Genomic DNA, 20,287 nt, shown 5'->3' on the forward strand with positions numbered 1-20,287 from the left:
AACTCTGGAAAAAAATGTACATATAAATTATTTTTAAAAGGAATATATATTTAAAAGGAGTCTGAAGACAAATTTAAAAAAACAAAAACAGATACTTACCTAAGGAGAGGGAAGGCTCGGGTCCTATAGACCGTTCCTGTTCCTCTCACGGTCCTCTCGTTCCAGCCCTGGCTCCTCTGTTCAAATCTCTTGCTGCGGGAGACTTCGGAAGTCTTCGGGAGCCCGAGTGCTCCTTAAGACGGGCGTTCCGTACTGTGCATGCGCCAGAGAGCGTGCTTGCACATTCATAGTATGGAACGACCTGTTTTCGGGAGCACACAGACTCTGAAAGCCTTCCGAAGCCTCCTGCAGTGGAAGAGAGCAGTCTCCAACCCATCAGTCGGAGACTGTTAACGGGGGAGCCAACACTGGAATGACAGGACCAGGAGAGGAACGGGAAGGCTCTAGTGTTCCCTCTCCTTAGGTAAGTATCTGTTTTGTTTTTCATTTATTTGCTTTCAGACTCACTTTAAAGAGAATCTGTATTGTTAAAATCACACAAAAGTAAACATACCAGTGCGTTAGGGGACATCTCCTATTACCCTCTGTCACAATTTCGCCGCTCCCCGCCGCATTAAAAGTGGTTAAAAAACGTTTTAAAAAGTTTGTTTATAAACAAACAAAATGGACACCAAAACAGGAAGTAGGTTATAGAAAATACATAGAAAATGCATCCATACACAAGCAGGCTGTATACACCCTTCCTTTTGTATCTCAAGAGATCATTGTGTGTTTCTTTTCCCCTTCTGCTCTCATGCACTGAAGTTTCAGGCTGCTCTTTTCTTCCTGCAAACAGCTTTGCCCTTGTCTGTAATCCTCAGTATGTGAAAGCCCAGCCAGCTCAGAGGACGATTTATCCAGCTTGTAAAAGATAAGAGAGAAGAGAGAATCTGCCATAATCTAAATAACACACAGGCAGTGTGCAGAGAGGTGCCTGGAGGGGGGAGATTCATCACAGAACCACAACACTGAAGAACTTGGCAGCCTTCCAGACACAGGCCGACAAGTCTGACAGGGGAAAGATACATTGATTTATTACAGAGACTGTGATACTAGAAAGTGCTGTAGTAAGCCAGAACACATTAGAATAGCTTTTGGAACTTGTAGGATGATAAAAAACAGGATGCAATTTTTGTTACGGAGTCTCTTTAAAATGTTAAAATTTTTTCAAGATAGTTGTCCTTTCACCTAATTATTATTTCCCAAATGTACGCAGTTTCCATATTTTTTTTTTCCTGTCCATGGCTTTTTTTTTTTTTTTTTTTTGATGGGAATAATCTTCTGACTTCTGGCTAATGTTTGTGATGGAAGAGTTATTACTGCAGGACTGGAGAATTTATGGATAATGATGGAATGCTCTGTGGACAATGTCCAGTTGTTAGCACTTTGCTCTTAGTTAATCATTTTAGACTAGAAAGCTGACATGAATATCATACCAGTGTTACCGACAGTGAAATTGTTATCTGTTACAATCTGTATGTTTGTTTCCAGTAACAGTTAAATAAAAAATAGCCATGGTATATTGTTTTATTTGACATTTGTGTAACTTTAACACGTGTAAAATGGGAAGCATCTATTGTGATCTCCTTTCCCCACCGGCTTGTCATACAATTTCTAATGCATTCCTTCCTACAATACACAGATGAATTACTGTTGTATGACGCTTGATTTGGGGAAAACAGGATAATAAAAAAATAACTACCTACAGTATATGTCCTCAAAATGCATGACAGCTGCTATTAGTCCATCTGTTGTTAAACTCTGCTGGGGGCTCCCTCGTTTGTCTAAATATGTTTTCCCAGCATTGCAGCTGTTTCACACCTTCTAATTTTTACATCAAATTAGTGGTCTGGTCTTAACTCTCCTCACTTTGGAAACTGTGCAATCTTTTTGCGAGTTGTTTCAAACCTCTGAATCACCAAGTTCGAGTTGATGACCAACCAAGATTACTGGAAACGATTATTAAATTACAGGTGCACACCTTAGAACAGGGGTGACCAAACTTGCGTGGGCCACAAGCTACCTAAAAAATTACCAAGTTAATGTAATCTACTGCCCCCCCCCCCCCCCAAAAAAAAAATAACACCACAGATATAGCCCCCCCCCCACACACACACACACACCCACCCAACATAGATATCCACGTGTGCCCCCAGTATTGGCAGGCCCCTTTCCCAGCATAGATATCCATGTGTGCCCCCAGTATTGGCAGGCCCCTTTCCCAGCATAGATATCCACGTGTGCCCCCAGTATTGGCAGGCCCCTTTCCCAGCATAGATATCCACGTGTGCCCCCAGTATTGGCAGGCCCCTTTCCCAGCATAGATATCCACGTGTGCCCCCAGTATTGGCAGGCCCCTTTCCCAGCATAGACAGCCAGATGCGCTCCTAGTATTGGCAGCCTTCCTCCCCATATACAGTGCAGAGCAGCAAAGCATGTTGCACTCACCAGTTGAGCCAGACTAGATTCCTCTTCATTCAACCCTGTCTGTTGCTCAGTCTCATCTCTATGATCCCTCAGGGTGCACGTAATCATGAGAGATGCCACTAGAGGGCAGCCTATAGATGAGGCTGACAGGCGAGTGAAGCATTCTCTGCTTGCTCTGCGCTCTACTTACATGTTTTCACTCTGCATTTGGCCTTCCTCTTTGGCATTCTCATGTGGATTTGGCATGCGTAGCCTTGATCTAGTAAGTAGTCCTTTGCAATCCACATCGATACATTGGGCACCCCTGCTTTAGAGGGTGTTAACAATAGCAGCATTATAAAGCTGGTAACCATTCATCTACAAATATAGTATAGACTCTACTGGCACACATGCTCAAATGCAAAGGAAATGGTTTATTCTGTAGATTAAGTGAGATATCAGTCCTCCATCAACATAAGCTTAAATGGGAACTCCAGTAAAAATAATGTATTTAAAAAAAAGTTCTTCATTTTTACAATAATTATGTATAAATTATTTACTCAGTGTTTGCCCATTGTAAAATCTTTTAAATCCCTAATTTGCATTCTAACATTTATTACATGGTGACATTTTTACTGCTGGCAGGTAATGTAGCTGCTGCTTGTTTTTTTGGCAGTTGGAAACAGCTGTAAACAGCTATTTCCCAGAATGCAGCAAGGTTCACAGACAGGAAACTGCCAGGGGTACATACTTTTCTTGTGGGAGGGGCTTCTTGTGGGAGGGGTTTCACCACAATATCAATCATGCAGCTCCCACTGATGGTCTGTTTGTGAAAAGAAATAGATTTCTCATGTAAAAGGGGGTATCAGCTACTGATTGGGATAAAGTTCAATTTTTGGTCGGAGTTTCTCTTTAAGTTTTGTTATGGAATAAACAGATTTAACTATTTCTATAGTGCTATATTTGAAACCCAAAAAGCACATATTATTTCACAGAAACATTTTTTGAATAAGCTGCCAACATAGGTGGTGTAGTGGTTGGGCAGCACGGTGGTGCAGTGGGTAGCGCTCTCACCTGGGTCCCCGGTTTGAATCCCAGCCAGGTCAACATCTGCAAGGAGTTTGTATGTTCTCCCTGTGTCTGCGTGGGTTTCCTCCGAGCACTCTGGTTTCCTACCATATCCCCAAAACATACAGATAAGTTATCTGCACCACTCTAGACTTCAATCTAGAGCAGCTAGGATTGCAAGAGATTCCTCCCTCCCTGGCAACCACTACTTCAATCTACTCCCACTGGAGTGCTGCTTCAGAGCTATCCCCACCACCACAGCCAGAAACAGAAACTCTTTCTTTCCCCAAAGCTGTCCTGGCCCTCAACTCAGCCTCCTGCTTCGCCTTCCCGCTCTGAGCAATGCAACCAGCTATCCACTCTGCACCGCGTATTACAATACTGTACTGTACTGTAAACTGTATATTCACATTTAAATTGACACTGAAACGAAAAAAAAAAACTATGATATTATGATTTGTATGTGTAGTACAGCTAAGAAATAAAACATTAAGATCAGATACATCAGTCTAATTGTTTCCAGTACAGGAAGAGTTAAGAAACTCCAGTTGTTATCTCTATACAAAAAAGGCATTATCTCTACGACTTTCAAAGTCCTGGAGAGGGCTGTTTTCTGACTTTTATTATCTCAACTGTTAGTTAACTATTTCCTTTTTCTCTGCCAGAGGAGAGGTCATTAGTTCACAGACTGCTCTGAAAGAATCATTTTGAATGCTGAGTGTTGTGTAATTTGCACATATTAGAGAATGATGCAATGTTAGAAAACACACTATATACCTGAAAATAAATATATGAGAATATTTTCTTTGCTGCTAATCTTCTAGTAATTATTCATAGTTCACAACCAATTCATTATATCATATATATTTTTTTCGCTTCAGTGTCTCTTTAAGTGTATTATTATTATCTGTTCTCCATGTGTGCCTATTCAAATTATGTCCTTGTCCATTAAAGTTTTTGCTGCTCTGTACTGTCAACAACAATTCCCTGTACTTGGCGAATAAAATCTATTCTGATTCTGATTCTAATTGACTTCCCCCTAAATTGGCCCTAGTCTCTGATACATACATTACACGATACATACATAGACATAAGGCTATGGTAGGGACAGTTAGTGACAAGACAATATACTCTGTACAGCGCTGCGTAATATGTCGGCGCTATATAAATACTTAAATAAATAGATAAAACAAATCTACAGTGGCTTGCAAAAGTATTCGGCCCCCTTGCAGTTTTCCACATTTTCCACATTTTGTCATATAACTGCCACAAACATGAATCAATTTTATTGGAATGCCATGTGAAAAACCAATACAAAGTGGTGTACACTTGAGAAGTGGAACAAAAATCATACATGATTCCAAACATTTTTTACAAATCAATAACCGCAAAGTGGGGTGTGTGTAATTATTCAGCCCCCTTTGGTATGAGTGCAGTCAGTTGCCCATAGACATTGCCTGATGAGTGCTAATGACTAAATAGAATGTGAAGAGAGGGAACCCGAGAACCCGATATGGTGTAGTATGTTAATGTAATGGTATCTGGTGATAAAGAAGGTGATTATACTCACAAAGGTAGGTCGCCACCAAGGCAACCACTAGGCGAGCAGGTGCTGAGAATTATAACCTGACCCAGCTCAGGTCTAAGAAGTCGCTCTCTGTAGATAGGAAAAAGTAGGGATACACCCCTCCACCAAGGGTGGATTAAATTATTTTGTAGCAGGATAACAGAGGCACCAGGTAGAGTAAAATTAATTAAAATCGTTAAAAATAGCGAAGTGGGTGGACTCACCTCCCTTCTAAAAGAAATGGCCGGACAACGGGCAAGTTACTTGCAGTTTAAAGTAGCATTTAATAACAACTCCAAAAGTGCAACGGGTTTCACGGGTAACAGTCCCGCTTCTTCAGGCAAACGATTTTTGGAGGGTACACTGTCTGATCAAGAGCTGGGTATAGCGCCTCTGTAGCTATACAGAGGCGCTACAGAGGCGCTATACCCAGCTCTTGACCAGACAGTGTACCCTCCAAAAATCATTTGCCTGAAGAAGCGGGACTGTTACCCATGAAACGCGTTGCACTTTTGGAGTTATTATTAAATGTTACTTTAAACTGCAAGTAACTTGCCCATTGTCCGGCCATTTCTTCTAGAAGGGAGGTGAGTCCACCCACTTCGCCCTTTTTAATGATTTTAATTAATTTTACTCTGCCTGGTGCCTCTGTTATCCTGCTACAAAATGACTAAATAGAGTGCACCTGTGTGTAATCTAATGTCAGTACAAATACAGCTGCTCTGTGATGGCCTCAGAGGTTGTCTAAGAGAATATTGGGAGCAACAACACCATGAAGTCCAAAGAACACACCAGACAGGTCAGGGATAATGTTGTTGAGAAATATTTAAAGCAGGCTTATGCTACAAAAAGATTGCCAAAGCCTTGAACATCTCACGGAGCACTGTTCAAGCAATCATTCAGAAATAGAAGGAGTATGGCACAACTGTAAACCTACCAAGACAAGGCTATCCACCTAAACTTACAGGCCGAACAAGGAGAGCGCTGATCAGAAATGCAGTCAAGAGGCCCATGGTGACTCTGGATGAGCTGCAGAGATCTACAGCTCAGGTGGGGGAATCTGTCCATAGGACAACTATTAGTTGTGCACTGCACAAAGTTGGCCTTTATGGAAGAGTGGCAAGAAGAAAGCCATTGTTAACAGAAAAGCATGAGAAGTCCCGTTTGCAGTTTGCCACAAGCCATGTGGGGGACACAGCAAACATGTGGAAGAAGATGCTCTGGTATCTATGTGTTAGAATGGCCCAGTCAAAGTCCAGATCTAAATCCAATCGAGAATCTGTGGCAAGATCTGAAAACTGCTGTTCACAAACGCTGTCCATCTAATCTGACTGAGCTGGAGCTGTTTTGCAAAGAAGAATGGGCAAGGATTTTTGTCTCTAGATGTGCAAAGCTGGTAGAGACATACCCTAAAAGACTGACAGCTGTAATTGCAGCAAAAGGTGGTTCTACAAAGTATTCACTCAGGGGGCTGAATAATTACGCACACCCCACTTTGCAGTTATTTATTTGTAAAAAATGTTTGGAATCATGTATGATTCTCACATGTACAGCACTTTGTATTGGTCTTTCACGTGGAATTCCAATAAAATTGATGCATGTTTGCGGCAGTAATGTGACAAAATGTGGAAAACTTCAAGGGGGCCAAATACTTTTGCAACCCACCCACTGTGTGTATATATATATATATATATATATATATATACACTAGTTGGTTGCCCGGGAATGCATTTGGCTTGTACTGGCTCTGCCGACTTTTTCTAATCCTAACACACAATTACACAATTACTCAATGGCCTAGTTTGTGAGCTTTGTAGTCTTTGGCATCAATGATTTGCATTGAAATTACATAAATCTAATTGGCTGTGGCACCACCCCCTTTTCTAAATTTGAACCACAGTCACCCAATGACCAACTGTACCAGATCTGAGGCTTGTGCCATTAACAGTGCAAAAATGGCAGTAATTAAATATTTTCCTTGAAAATCAATAATTTAATTTTAATTGGCTTTTTTTAGGCTCAACCCACTTTTCTGAATATTAATCCCAGTCACCCAGTAACCAACTGTGCAATACTTGAGAACCCTACCATTTAAAGTGTAAGAATGGCTGCAGTTTACATTTTTCCAGTGAAATTTGTATTTGTCTCCGCCCACTGATGACCTGGCATTTCCTGGGAATGTACTTGGCTGATGTTGGCTGTGCCCACTTTTTCTAACCCTAACAAACAATTACTCAATGACCAAGTTTGTGAGATTTGTGGCCTTTGGCATGAATAATTTGCATTGAAATGAAACAAATCTGATTGGCTGTTTGTGACTCCACCCCTGTTCTGAATTTTTAACCCCAGTCACCCAATGACCAAATGTACCAGGTCTGAGGCTTGTGCCATTAACAGTGCAAGAATGGTGTTATAAACTGTTCTAAATCACCTTTCGATCCGGCACCAGCAACTTCTTATAGTTGTGTCTCACGGACTGTGAGATAACTTGACTCTCAACACAGCAAGCAGGAGATAGACTTTCCTCAGGCTTTTTCAATATTTAAGGAGTTTATTCACTACACAAATATACAGATATAGTTCATCATATCCTAGCAAAGCAGATCCGCATGTTTAAGGTCTTGGCGTTACAGCTCTTGACTACCTTTCTCCTGAATGTTAGTCAGTTACCTTCTTTCTAGACTACGTTACTCTAGACTACCTTTGTACAGCATACATTAGATCAGATTACATATAGAATGGAAATACTTAGAGGTCCCAGTCAGCATCTAGGTAGCATGAAGTAGGAAGCAGAGCAGGAATCAGAGTCAGAATGAGCTCCTTCAGCTCGTCCGGCTCTTTTAATACTGACTAGGAAAGAGTTAAATGTGACCTCATCTTCGCCATCCCCCAGACCCGACTATTGGCTTCGCCCCCTCGTGGTGTCATAATACCCACCTACTCGATTAATATTTAATGATGCTTTTGCCTTACTTACAAGAATTTGGTATTTAGAAAACATGACCTATGTTTACTGTTCTTGTGGTGTACATGTTGAGGTCAGTGTGGGCCTGTGGCCTTCTTTCAGGAACAGCTTCTTGGTATGTTCTAGTTCTGCTGACAGAACTGTAGATTTTCTCTCTAAAGAGAAAATCCCCTTAAAGGGCAGGTCTGCACCCAAGCCTTTTTGACTAACTCAGTCCAAATAACTGAGGCCTACTTAAATTATAACAAATGGCAGCAATGAAATATTTCCCTTGAAAATCAATATGTGAATTTTGATTGTTTTGTGTAGGCTCCACTCACTTTTCTGAATAATAATCCCAGTCACTCAGTGACCAACTGTGCAAAGTTTCAGAACCCTACAATTAATAGTGTAAGAATGGCTGCAGTTTACATTTTCCCAGTGAAATTTGTATTTGTCTCCGCCCACTGATGACACAGCGTTGCCCGGCTATGTATTTAGCTGGTGTTCGCCACGGCCCCTTTTTCTAACCCTAACACACAATTACTTAGGGCTTGGTTAGAGTAGGACTCACCAGATCGGGGACACTTTGGCGCTGTTGGTGAGCTTAAACGCATTAAAGTGTAACCAAGAGCCCCTGTCACTGTTTTCCTGTTGTGTGCTGCAGCCCCTCTGTATTTATATATTTCTTATGGAGATTGGGGTCCTCCAGTGCTGCGTGCATGTTTTGCATAGTATTGCAAAAAATTTGGTTTGTGCTGCTCATCCCCTGATATATATTATTTTCCCCTGTGAGCGTGCATAACCACGCCCACCTCTAGCACAGTTAAGCATATAAATGAGCGGAGCTCATAGTTCAGTTAGTAGCTAGTAGAAGGTGAGGTGTTTTTAATTTAATTTCTCCCATTTAGTTGACCCTTGGGCTTTTGGCATGGTTCCCACTAGAACGCTGATAAAAACTAGCATTTTTCCCTGGTTAGAGTAGGACTCACCAGATCAGGGACACTTTGGCGCAGTTGGTGAGCTTAAACGCGTTAAAGCATAACCAAGAGCCACTGTCACTGTTTTCCTGTTGTGTGCTGCAGCCCCTCTGTATTTATGTATTTCTTATGGAGATTGGGGTTCTCCAGTGCTGCATGCATGCTTTTCATAGTGTTGCATAAAATTTGGTTTGTGCTGCTCATCCCCCAACACACACATATATATATATATATATATATATATATATATATATATATATATATATATATATATATATGTATATATATACATACATACATACATACATACATACATACATACATACATACATATATATATATATATATATATATATATATATATATATATATATATATATATATATATATATATATATATACAGTGGGTTGCAAAAGTATTCAGCCCTGTTAGAATCCGCTCAGCTGCCTTTTGACCATTGTTTAGGTTTGCATGCTGCAGGACTCTGGAACAGAGACCTGTCTTTCCATTGCAAGTTCTGGTCTGTTCTCTTGCTGGGGAATTTGCATACATTCGTTATGCAAATCCCCTACCTGCCTTCTTTGATGACTGGCACTATAAGAGCTTTATGTTTCCCAGAAGGCTTTGCTGGTCATTTCCCTTCCATGGTCTGTTCCTGATGGACACTGCTGGAGTGTCAGCCATTGCTATCTAGTATAGTTAATTCCTGGGGGTTGCTTTAGGCTCCCCTTCTAGCCCAGTCAGGTTGTATTATCTGTTTGTATGTTCTGTTGCCATTGTCCTGTCCCAACGGTGGTCGACAGGAAATGGTTCTGATCTCTGTTCTTGGAGTATAGCTGGTGCAGCGGTTGCTACCAGCTATCTCTTCTGTTCTGTCTTCTGGGATCGCGCTAGCCACTTTTCGCTAGCGCTGGGGATCCTTCTGTTCTGTCTCCTGGGATCGCGCTAGCCACTTTTCGCTAGCGCTGGGGATCCTTCTGTTCTGTCTTCTGGGATCGCGCTAGCCACTTTTCGCTAGCGCTGGGGATCCTTCTGTTCTGTCTCCTGGATCACACTCGCTTCTCGCTAGTGCTGTGGATCCTATCTCTCGCTTGTCCCTGTTTTCGTGTGTCTGTCTTGTCTGCTACGGGCGCTTGCTGGAGGCTCGGTGAGGTAACCGTTAAGCAAGCGCTCACGTTTCATGTTTGTCTGTTAATGGTTAGGTAGACGTGCTTGTCTCTTTTGTGCTTATCACGTGGAGACCGCGCATAACCGCGTGCACTGTTGCGAATGAGTGTGGTGTTCGCGGTTAGCTAGCGTTTGTTGTTTTCCGTATCTCCTCATTGTATTATTTGCTGTGCCTTTGCTACCCTTGTGCCCTGTTTTGCTCAGTCTTGGTTCTCTGTCGGCAATCGCCATTCTTGCGATTGCATTCCCACTTCGTTTCCGCCATTGTGTGTTCACCGTCGCTGGGTGGCGACTAGTTTGGTGGACACACATTTGTTCTGTACCTTTGCTCTGTTTCTTGTGGGCTATCCAGCCCTGCCTGATCGTACCTTGTCCTGGATCTGTACAATTCCCGTCTGACATCTGTGGCTGTGCAGCGACTGTGTTCGCCTGCACTCCACAGCGCCATCTGCCGGAGGGAATTGCCCTCTGCGGGTGCATAGCACCTAGCCTGGGTGTCCTCAAATATTCGCTTGTGGAGGAAATCCGCCGCGTCAGCGCACGTCTAATACGATTCCACAATCGTTACAGGCCCCCTTGAAGTTTTCCACATTTTGTCACATTACTGCCACAAACATGCATCAATTTTATTGGAATTCCACGTGAAAGACCAATACAAAGTGCTGTACATGTGAGAAGTGGAACAAAAATCATACGTCATTCCAAACATTTTTTACAAATAAATGACTGCAAAGTGCGGTGTGCGTAATTATTCGGCCCCCTGAGTCAATACTTTGTAGAACCACCTTTTGCTGCAATTACAGCTGCCAGTCTTTTAGGGTATGTCTGTACCAGCTTTGCACATCTAGAGACAAAAATCCTTGGCCATTCTTCTTTGCAAAACAGCTCCAGCTTAGTCAGATTAGATGAACAGCGTTTGTGAACAGCAGTTTTCAGATCTTGCCACAGATTCTCGATTGGATTTAGATCTGGACTTTGACTGGGCCATTCTAACACATAGATATGTTTTGTTTTAAACCATTCCATTGTTGCCCTGGCTTTATGTTTATGGTTTTTGTCCTGCTGGAAGGTGAACCTCCGCCCCAGTCTCAAGTCTTTTGCAGTCTTCAAGAGGATTTCTTCCAAGTTTACCCTGTATTTGGCTCCATCCATCTTCCCATCAACTCTGACCAGCTTCCCTGTCCCTGCTGAAGATATGCACCCCCCGAGCATGATGCTGCCACCACCATATTTGACAGTGGGGATGGTGTGTTCAGAGCGATGTGCAGTGTTAGTTTTCCGCCACACATAGCGTTTTGCATTTTGGCCAAAAAGTTCCATTTTTGTCTCATCTGACCAGAGCACCTTCTTCCACATGTTTGCTGTGTACCCCACATGGCTTGTGGCAAACTGCAAACGGGACTTCTTATGCTTTCTGTTAACAATGCCTTTCTTCTTGCCACTCTTCCATAAAGGCCAACTTTGTATAGTGCATGACTAATAGTTGTCCTATGGACAGAGTCTCCTACCTGAGCTGTTGATCTCTGCAGCTCATCCAGAGTCACCATGGACCTCTTGACTGCCTTTCTGATCAGCGTCTCCTTGTCCGGCCTGTGAGTTTAGGTGGATGGTCTTGTCTTGGTAGGTTTACAGTTGTGCCATACTCCTTCCATTTCTGAATAATCACTTGAACAGTGCTCCGTGGGATGTTCAAGGCTTTGGAAATCTTTTTGTAGCCTAAGCCTGCTTTAAATTTCTCAATAACTTGATTCCTGACCTGTCTTGTGTGTTCTTTGGACTTCACGGTGTTGTTGCTCCCAATATTCTCTTAGACAACCTCTGAGGCCCTCACAGAGCAGCTGTATTTGTACTGACATTAGATTACACACAGGTGCAATCTATTTAGTCATTAGCACTCATCAGACAATGTCTATAGGCAACTGACTGCACTCAGATCAAAGAGGTCCGAATAATTATGCACACCCCACTTTGCAGTGATTGATTTGTAAAAAATGTTTGGAATCATGTATGATTTTCGTTCCACTTCTCACATGTACACCACTTTGTATTGGTCTTTCACGTGGAATTCCAATAAAATTGATTCATGTTTGTGGCAGTAATATGGCAAAATGTGGAAAACTTCAAGGGGGGTGAATACTTTTGCAACCCACTGTATATGTATATATATATATATATATATATATATATATATATATATATATATATGTATATATAATGTAAATTAATTAAAGAACATTTCTGAGCGCCTTTACTACTGAAGAAGCAACACATTGTGGTACCAGTGGAATCATTACACCATTCTGCATGTGCCTTACTGACTGTTGTTCCCAATGGATGGGGTTCAATAGTAATTCACTAAGTGTCACAGTCTATTAATTATTTCTGTTGATTTTTTGGCTAAAACCTATGGGTTGTACTGTATTTATCTGTGATATAGCTGTGTGGTTTTAGTTCTATGGTAAAAATGCACTTTACAAATGTTGTTAATAATATTTATGTCAACATTCTTTACATATGCTTGTTGGCTTTGAGTCATTTTTTTTTTACATATAACAAGTTTAAATAAATATGGTTTATCCCCTACCAAATCAAATCTCCATCTCAATAACTGAAAACATGTACCTTGTTAAAGCACACTGCAAAGTGTGTGTTAAACTGCATTTGCCACCCTTAAATCAGGAACAGCTGGAAGAGTACAGTACGATTGTTCTTCCTACCCAAAACAAACAAGGTCAGATATTTTTCCTCAATGGTCCAAAAGGAATAAGAAAAACGATTCGTTCAAAACTATTATTAGCTATTTTTATAGCCCAAAATAAAATAGCAATTGCTGCTGCACCTACTGCTGTTACCAAAAGGAAGCCCTGCCCAATCCCTTTTTAAATCCCCAATAAATCTGCAACATGAGGAAAGCCAACACTTAATATTCATCATCATAATACTTTTAAAGCTTCTCTGTTACAAAAAATCTAATATTGTGGGATAAATGTACTAAGCTATAACATGCTTTAGGAACACCACACAAATCTCTATGCATGGACTTGTCAGCATAGCGTGTGCTCTTATCCTACGCACGATCATTCCTACTGCCGTGCGCTGTGAAGGTAGGCCGACCATAATACTTCACTAGCGTGGCCGCTACTACATTAATTAACCTAGTAGGGGCTGTGCTAGTGAAGTATCGTGGTCGATCGGTGCCAATTTAAGAGCTCGTGCTATGCTGACAGAACTGCGCGAAGTAAGCGCTCACTAATACTAACCCACACTGTGCTCTTTATCTTGTGAATCAATCTGTTAGAGAAGAATGATTTTACTGATATCAGGTGACTTCATGTAATTCGCAAAGGTATTAGAAATGATGATAGAGAGAACTGCAGCCCTAACCCCGAGCTGTGTGCTGGATAACATGGATAAGTTAGCATACGATAAGCATGGATGCGCAAACCACTGAGGAGCAAGCTAGTTTCCTGCCTTTGATACAATAAAGTTTTTTAATTTAGCCAAAGATTGGTCCTACTCCTTGGTGGTTTGCACATCAATACTTATTGTATACTAGAGATGATACCATAAATTCTTGCTTAGAAAACATTTCTATTATTGAAAAAGTTCACAACACTGAGTGGAACTAATAAAAGACACTAATGTTTCACATTTTGCCAATATAACATACTGGAAATACGAATTAGAAAAATGGAAAATGATAACTTCATCTGAAGATCTTGGCAATGTAACTTATTATTTTTGTGATGATGTGGTGGCTATCGTTTATCCAAAACTGAAAATTATTCTTAACAAACGACCATCATGGCTGTATGAAAGGTTTCTCTAACAAATTAAAAGTGCAACTTCACTAAGAACCAATTACTAGATCATATTCCTACAGACTCTGAAATCTAATATGCAGTTAATACGATCTGCAATAAAGAAGATTCCGCTGAAGACCCAACACATATTGTAAACACACTTCACCTACCTGTTTTATCTCCATATAAATTACAGTTAAAAACTGGAGGTCCAATTCTTCTCATAGGAATTTTAGAACCACCAAAACTCTGCAATGGGGCATAACTTCAAATTGTACTGGTGCAAAAAAAATAATATTTAAGCAGGGGCAAAACTAGAAATCACTGGGCTCCCCTGCAAAACATTGGATGGGGCCCCCTCACACACTAAATAGGGACTGTCTACAAATCTTTGTCTACAAAACTATGTATGATTCCTTACCAGTGCCAGTGCGATGCTGTCACTAGATCTGAGAGCAGAAAGTTTTTTCTCTCCTTGCCCTTAGTTGTCAATTCCTTAGGATGGGGCCCCCTGTGGCTTCTGGGCCCCGCTGCAGCTGCCTCCCTTGCAGGGTCTATTGTTATGCCCCTGTATTCCAGCTTCGATTCTTAGAGGGCAATGTGCTAGTGAATGTGTAGTAATTTCGCACATTCCATTTATTACCTAAAACTTTTACATTTTTTTTAAAAGAGCTTACGTCACCATTCATTTTTTTTCAATTAATTTTATAAAATATAGCACAAAAAAAACTTAAATGATACCTTGGAGAGATTTATCAAATCTGTATTTTTCACAAGGACAACTCCACATGGCACTATCAAGAATTGCAAATCCCAGTAATGTATACATACTAATTTACACTGAAAAAAAACAACTAAGATATAATCTAAAGATAAGTGCTATTGTGGTGAAACAGTATTAACAAACATTTAGAAACACTATCAGTTTCATTAACCCTCCTGGCGGTATAATGTTTTCCGCCAGGAGGCAGCGCAGCAGTTTTTTGTTGTTGTTTTTTATTAAATCATGTAGCGAGCCGAAGGGGCATCCCCCCACCCGCTTCGATCGCCTTCGGCGATCTCCGATCAGGAAATCCCGTTCAAAGAACGGGATTTCCTGGAGGGCTTCCCCCGTCACCATGACGACGGGGAGGGATGACGTCACCGACGTCGTGACGTCTTTGGGAGTCACGATCCACCCCTCAGTGCTGCCTGACACTGATTGGCCAGGCAGCGCACGGGGTCTGGGGGGGGCGGCGCGGTGGAGCGGATAGCGGCGATCGAGCGCGGGCCGGCGGCGATCGGTGTGCTGAGGCAGCTAGCAAAGTGCTAGCTGCGTTCAGCAAAAAAAAATTAAGCAAATCGGCCCAGCAGGGCCTGAGAAAACCTCCTGCGCGGCTTACCGCGAACTACGTTCGGGGTTACCGCCAGGAAGGTTTAAGAATTACAACATAAACCTACTGACACAATACACCTGTGAGTTCACACCCCAAAATAACCCATCCTTTTTTTCTGTCATTGTTTCCCTACATTATACAAGCATATAACATACACCTGAAGTGAGTAAAAAAAAAGGAAAAAGTTTGATACTTTCCCAGTCAATTGGTCCAGAGGCCCCTCAGATCTGAGCGTACGTACAAAAAGGGCGCCCGGACAAAAAGGGCGCAGGGTGTAAACGCTAATTAATCATTAATCATTAATAGCGTTTATAAAAATAGTGTGCTATATTTCGTTTACAAATAATGTTTTACAAAATTATAAATCATTAAATAATGTTTATGAAATCGGCAATTGTGAAAACGTTAATCTTCCCTGTTTCAAAAGTTAAACTTATAATTACGTTTATTAAAAAAAACAATAATATATGTTTAATTGTTATAATTGTATATTATTGTGAATAACCTTCATTTATGGTTTGTTCTTATAATATAATCTGAAAATATTCTTTATAATGATGATATAAATATAACTACGTTCGTAATAAGTGTTGTAAAACATTAGTAAGTATTACTAAAATTTTACTAAAACTATACCTAAGCCTACTCTTACACAGAACCCTCCCTGTACCTATCCCTAACCCCTAGACCCCCCTGGTGGTGCCTAAACCTAAGACCCCCCTGGTGGTGCCTAAACCTAAGACCCCCCTGGTAGTGCCTAAACCTAAGACCCCCCCTGGTGGTGCCTAAACCTAAGACCCCCCTGGTGGTGCCTAACCCTAAGACCCCCCTGGTGGTGCTTAAACCTAAGACCCCCCTGATGGTGCCTAAACCTAAGACCCCCCTGATGGTGCCTAAACCTAAGACCCCCCTGGTGGTGACTAAACTTAAGACCCCCCTGGTGGTGCCTAAACCTAAGACCCCCCTTTATTATGTGGATAATAATGTTTTACTAATTGTGGCTGCAAAAAATATATTGCAATTTACGTTACGTACTGATCGCTTTATTTTGTGAATAATAATGTTTTACAAACAGTAAGGGATAAAACTTTAAATAATGTTTTAATTAGTTAAATAAGATAAATATGTTTAGTATTTTTATAAACGTTATTCGGCACGGGTGCATTTTATAAACGTAAATCACCACAAGCACACTTATAAATCATTAAAAATTTCCGGGCGCCGTTTGTAAACATTATTTATGTCCTGCGCCCTTTTTTCCTGCTCGGCGCCCATTAAACGTTATTTATTATGAGAGTGAATGGCAGCGCCCTTTTTGTCCATTAGCTGCCTGCGCCCTTTTTTCCCGCTTCCCCTCAGATACTCGTAAGGCCCACCATTCCTGATCAAGATCCTCCTTCATCTTCTGGACGCACTTTAAAATGTGGACGAGCACATCCCGACTGGGAATCCATGAGTAAGGTCCACACATGCCAAGTAGAATGAAGCCACGCACACACTGCTTGTTTCTTCCTTGCATGAGTACTTTGTTCCACTGGTTTTGCATGGACTTACTGTATATCCCCCATACCTAGTCTGGATGGACTCATCCATGGCTTCCGCTTAGAACAGATATCGACTACCAAATATTGGCTACAACCAAATGCCAGTGATTGCAGCAGTGGGGGGGGGGGGGGGGGATAATCAAGTGCTTAGGATTCCGCTGCTATGTGGTGTTAGGCATAGAAGGAGGGGGTTAGTGTTAGGCATAGGTAGGGAAGGGTTAGTGTGAGGTATAGATTAGGGAAGCCGATAGTAACTTTCTAAATATAAGGCAAGTTTATGCATCATGCCCTTTGTCCAACATGCTTGGAAATATCGGAATGCAATATAATTAAACATAACCCCTCTGCTGATGATTAACTGCCATTTAATTAACTGCCATGTGTCTTTACTAGGATTAAAAAAGGAAATCTGTGTATATTTCTTCTTTAAAGATAAGTCATAAATGATTTATTTTATGATATGGAATGTGAACAAGGCCTTTATAAGAGGTAAATTAATTTCTATGACGTCCCAAAAGAAAAAACAAAGAGAAGCAGAACTAATTAAAGTTTTTATCTTCAGTTAAAGTGTGTGAAGTTGAAAATAAATGTAACCCCTCAGGAAACATAATTAATAAGATACGATTCCTTAGAAACAAAACTGCAAAGCTTGTTGCTGTGTAATTACAAAGCAAAACATAGTAAACTACAATTGAGTTTTTATTCCCAAGGAAACAAAGCTAGATCATTGTTAGCTATGCAACTAAAATAGAAGATTTTTCTGAAAATGTAAAACATTGTTCCTAGCAAACAACTCAGAAGGGAAAATGTGTAATCAGTTGGAAATAGCAAATGAATCTGACAAATTCTACTCAACAGTTTACAACTTACGGAACCAAACAAACAGCGCAGCCAAACAACTTCCCAAGTCCAGGGGTTCCTAAATTTACTACAAGTACCACAAGAAACACTAAAGAAACAAATTACACTTATTTCCCCCACAACTGATTATGGCCGTCTACATGTTTCAGAACAGATCTCAAAAGTAGTGGGTAAAACTTGAATTTGAGGGTTCCTCTTTGGACCCAAGGGCTATTTTTGGCTACTTAAACACAAATGCTCGGATTCTGAGATGTTGCCCTTCTGGACTGCAATATGGGAAAAATCAAGGGATACATGTCCCCTGACCACTATCCCTGGATCATTGTCCGATATCTTAGCCAATAAAGAATTTGGCGCTGGCTTGCTCAGCAAATCCTTTGTGGGCAGGGATAGGGAGGCTTGGCCCCAGATTTGTCATTATATTGACAAACGATCCCTCCTGCCCCCAGCAAAGTGGACCACACCTGATTCAGGAGTGACCCCTAACTGGTTTGTGCAGAGACAACTCACTTACTATATTGATTCCCTTAAGCCAAGACAGTCCATACTTAGGGACCTAACCATATTTGAGTTGCTATATACTTCCCTATATACTTCCCAGACAGCATCCACGCACAACCTTGCCCAAATCTATGCCTTGATAATCGACATCAAAAGTGGCCCTTTCTTCTAGCAGATCGTAGATAAGTGGCACAAGGACTTAGGTAGGAAACTCGATTGGGATAAAGCTCTGGCACTATCACATACAATATCACCTTCCATTAAAGCTCAGGAAAGAAATGATAAACTTTTTGTCAGATGGTATAAAGAAAGGCCCAAGTAGCATAAACAGATTTTCCCCTTCTACCCCCCGCATCTTGTTGGAGATGCTCAGTCAACAGGGAGGATTTCTTTCATATATGGTGGGGCTGCAGGAAAATAAAACCCTTCTGGCAGAAATTTGTAGACCTACATAAATCCCTCTATGTCTCCCCATCTCCTAATGTCCAGAATGTCCTATTCTACCATTCTGGCTATTCTCAAAGGCCAAAAAATCCATCTTTTGATTTGTCCTGATAACTGGTAGGCCACCTATAGTTAGGAAGTGGCTAACAGAGGAGGTACCCACGTCTGTTGAGATCATACAACAAATGAATGGATGACCTTCTGCTGTCAGCCCAAGACAAGCAGAAGGTATTTGTACAAAAGTATTAACTCGACAGATGCCAATGAGTATTATATTAAGCAAATATGAGCTAAAATAGCTAAAACTGGCCTTAGCTTACCTTAAAAGATTCAAAATCACAAGATTCAGACTTTTGATTCAGCACACAATTTTTTTAAAAAAAAGTCAAATTGTGTACTTTATTAAAAGTCTGAATCGTGTGATCTTTTGCAAATTTTAAGGTAAGCTATGACTTACCATTTCTGGCTATTTTCGCTTTTACAGTATTTGCATAATATCGATCTCTTGGGTGCCTCTCGGGTCATTACTTTTACTTACTGTTACCCTTCTGGGGTTTAGAATTTTAAACCTTTTTAAAATTCATTTTTTGGAGAGCCATGACCAGACCCAACCGCCTGCGCAGTACAGCCCGGAGGACGTCCGATGACGTCAGCGCGCCGGCGTGGGACGCAGAAGTGCCGGGCATTGGAGCGCAGAAGAGCCCGACCTGGCAGCCGGCCTGGCCAGGTGGGGTCGGCCACCGGAGACCACCGGGAGCCTGCGGAGCGGTGGCGAGGGCACCTCCTGCCTGCCACGGGCTGGAGGAAGCCCTAGGTAAGTGGAAATTGATTTTTATTTTTAAACCACCCTCACTGAACCTTCCCTTTAATGTACAGAGCTCCTCAGACACTGTATAACTAGCTTAGTTACTTACTGTCACACTACTAGCTATGTACTGTACTGCAGGCCTCAGTGGTAAGGTCAGTGGTATTATCCGAGCTCTGGGAGAGGCTTCACTGCTACACCTTCCTGACTTTTCCTCCCCTACTACTTTTCTCTCCATAAAACTGGTAAAACAAGGGGCATATAATATAGTCTTTATGGTACAAGTTATACTCCTCTTGGATAAGCTGCCTTCTTTGTTCAAGACTATTTTCACTTCTGTATTTCATGTCTACGCTGAGTTCATTATATTTTCTCTAATGTTTTGTGCCTCTTAATCAAACCTGATTTTAAAAAAAACGTATCCCCCCTCCCTCCCCACCCAAAAAAAGTCACAATAAAATATCACCCAAAACCTGCCAGCCAAAGAAATGAACTGAAGTAACTCCATATCATGACAAAGTGTTTAATTAAGCAGCCAGTTATGGACTCATCTTAATCAAGTAATTAATGACCTATATCTTTTAAAACGCTGATATGAAAATGTTTTGAAAGAGAGACCGGTAGACCTCTGAGTTAAATAATAACAACCAAGAAGGAGTCTACAAAAAGAGACAAGCCTCAGAAGAAACCTAAAGGTTTCTCAATCTAATATCATGTGTTGTAAAAACTGTGCATTTGACTGAATATAATGGGCATAAATTGCCATCCAACTTACAGCATC

Source organism: Hyperolius riggenbachi, chromosome 9 (assembly GCF_040937935.1).
Source record: "Hyperolius riggenbachi isolate aHypRig1 chromosome 9, aHypRig1.pri, whole genome shotgun sequence".
Taxonomy (NCBI): Eukaryota; Metazoa; Chordata; class Amphibia; order Anura; family Hyperoliidae; genus Hyperolius; species Hyperolius riggenbachi.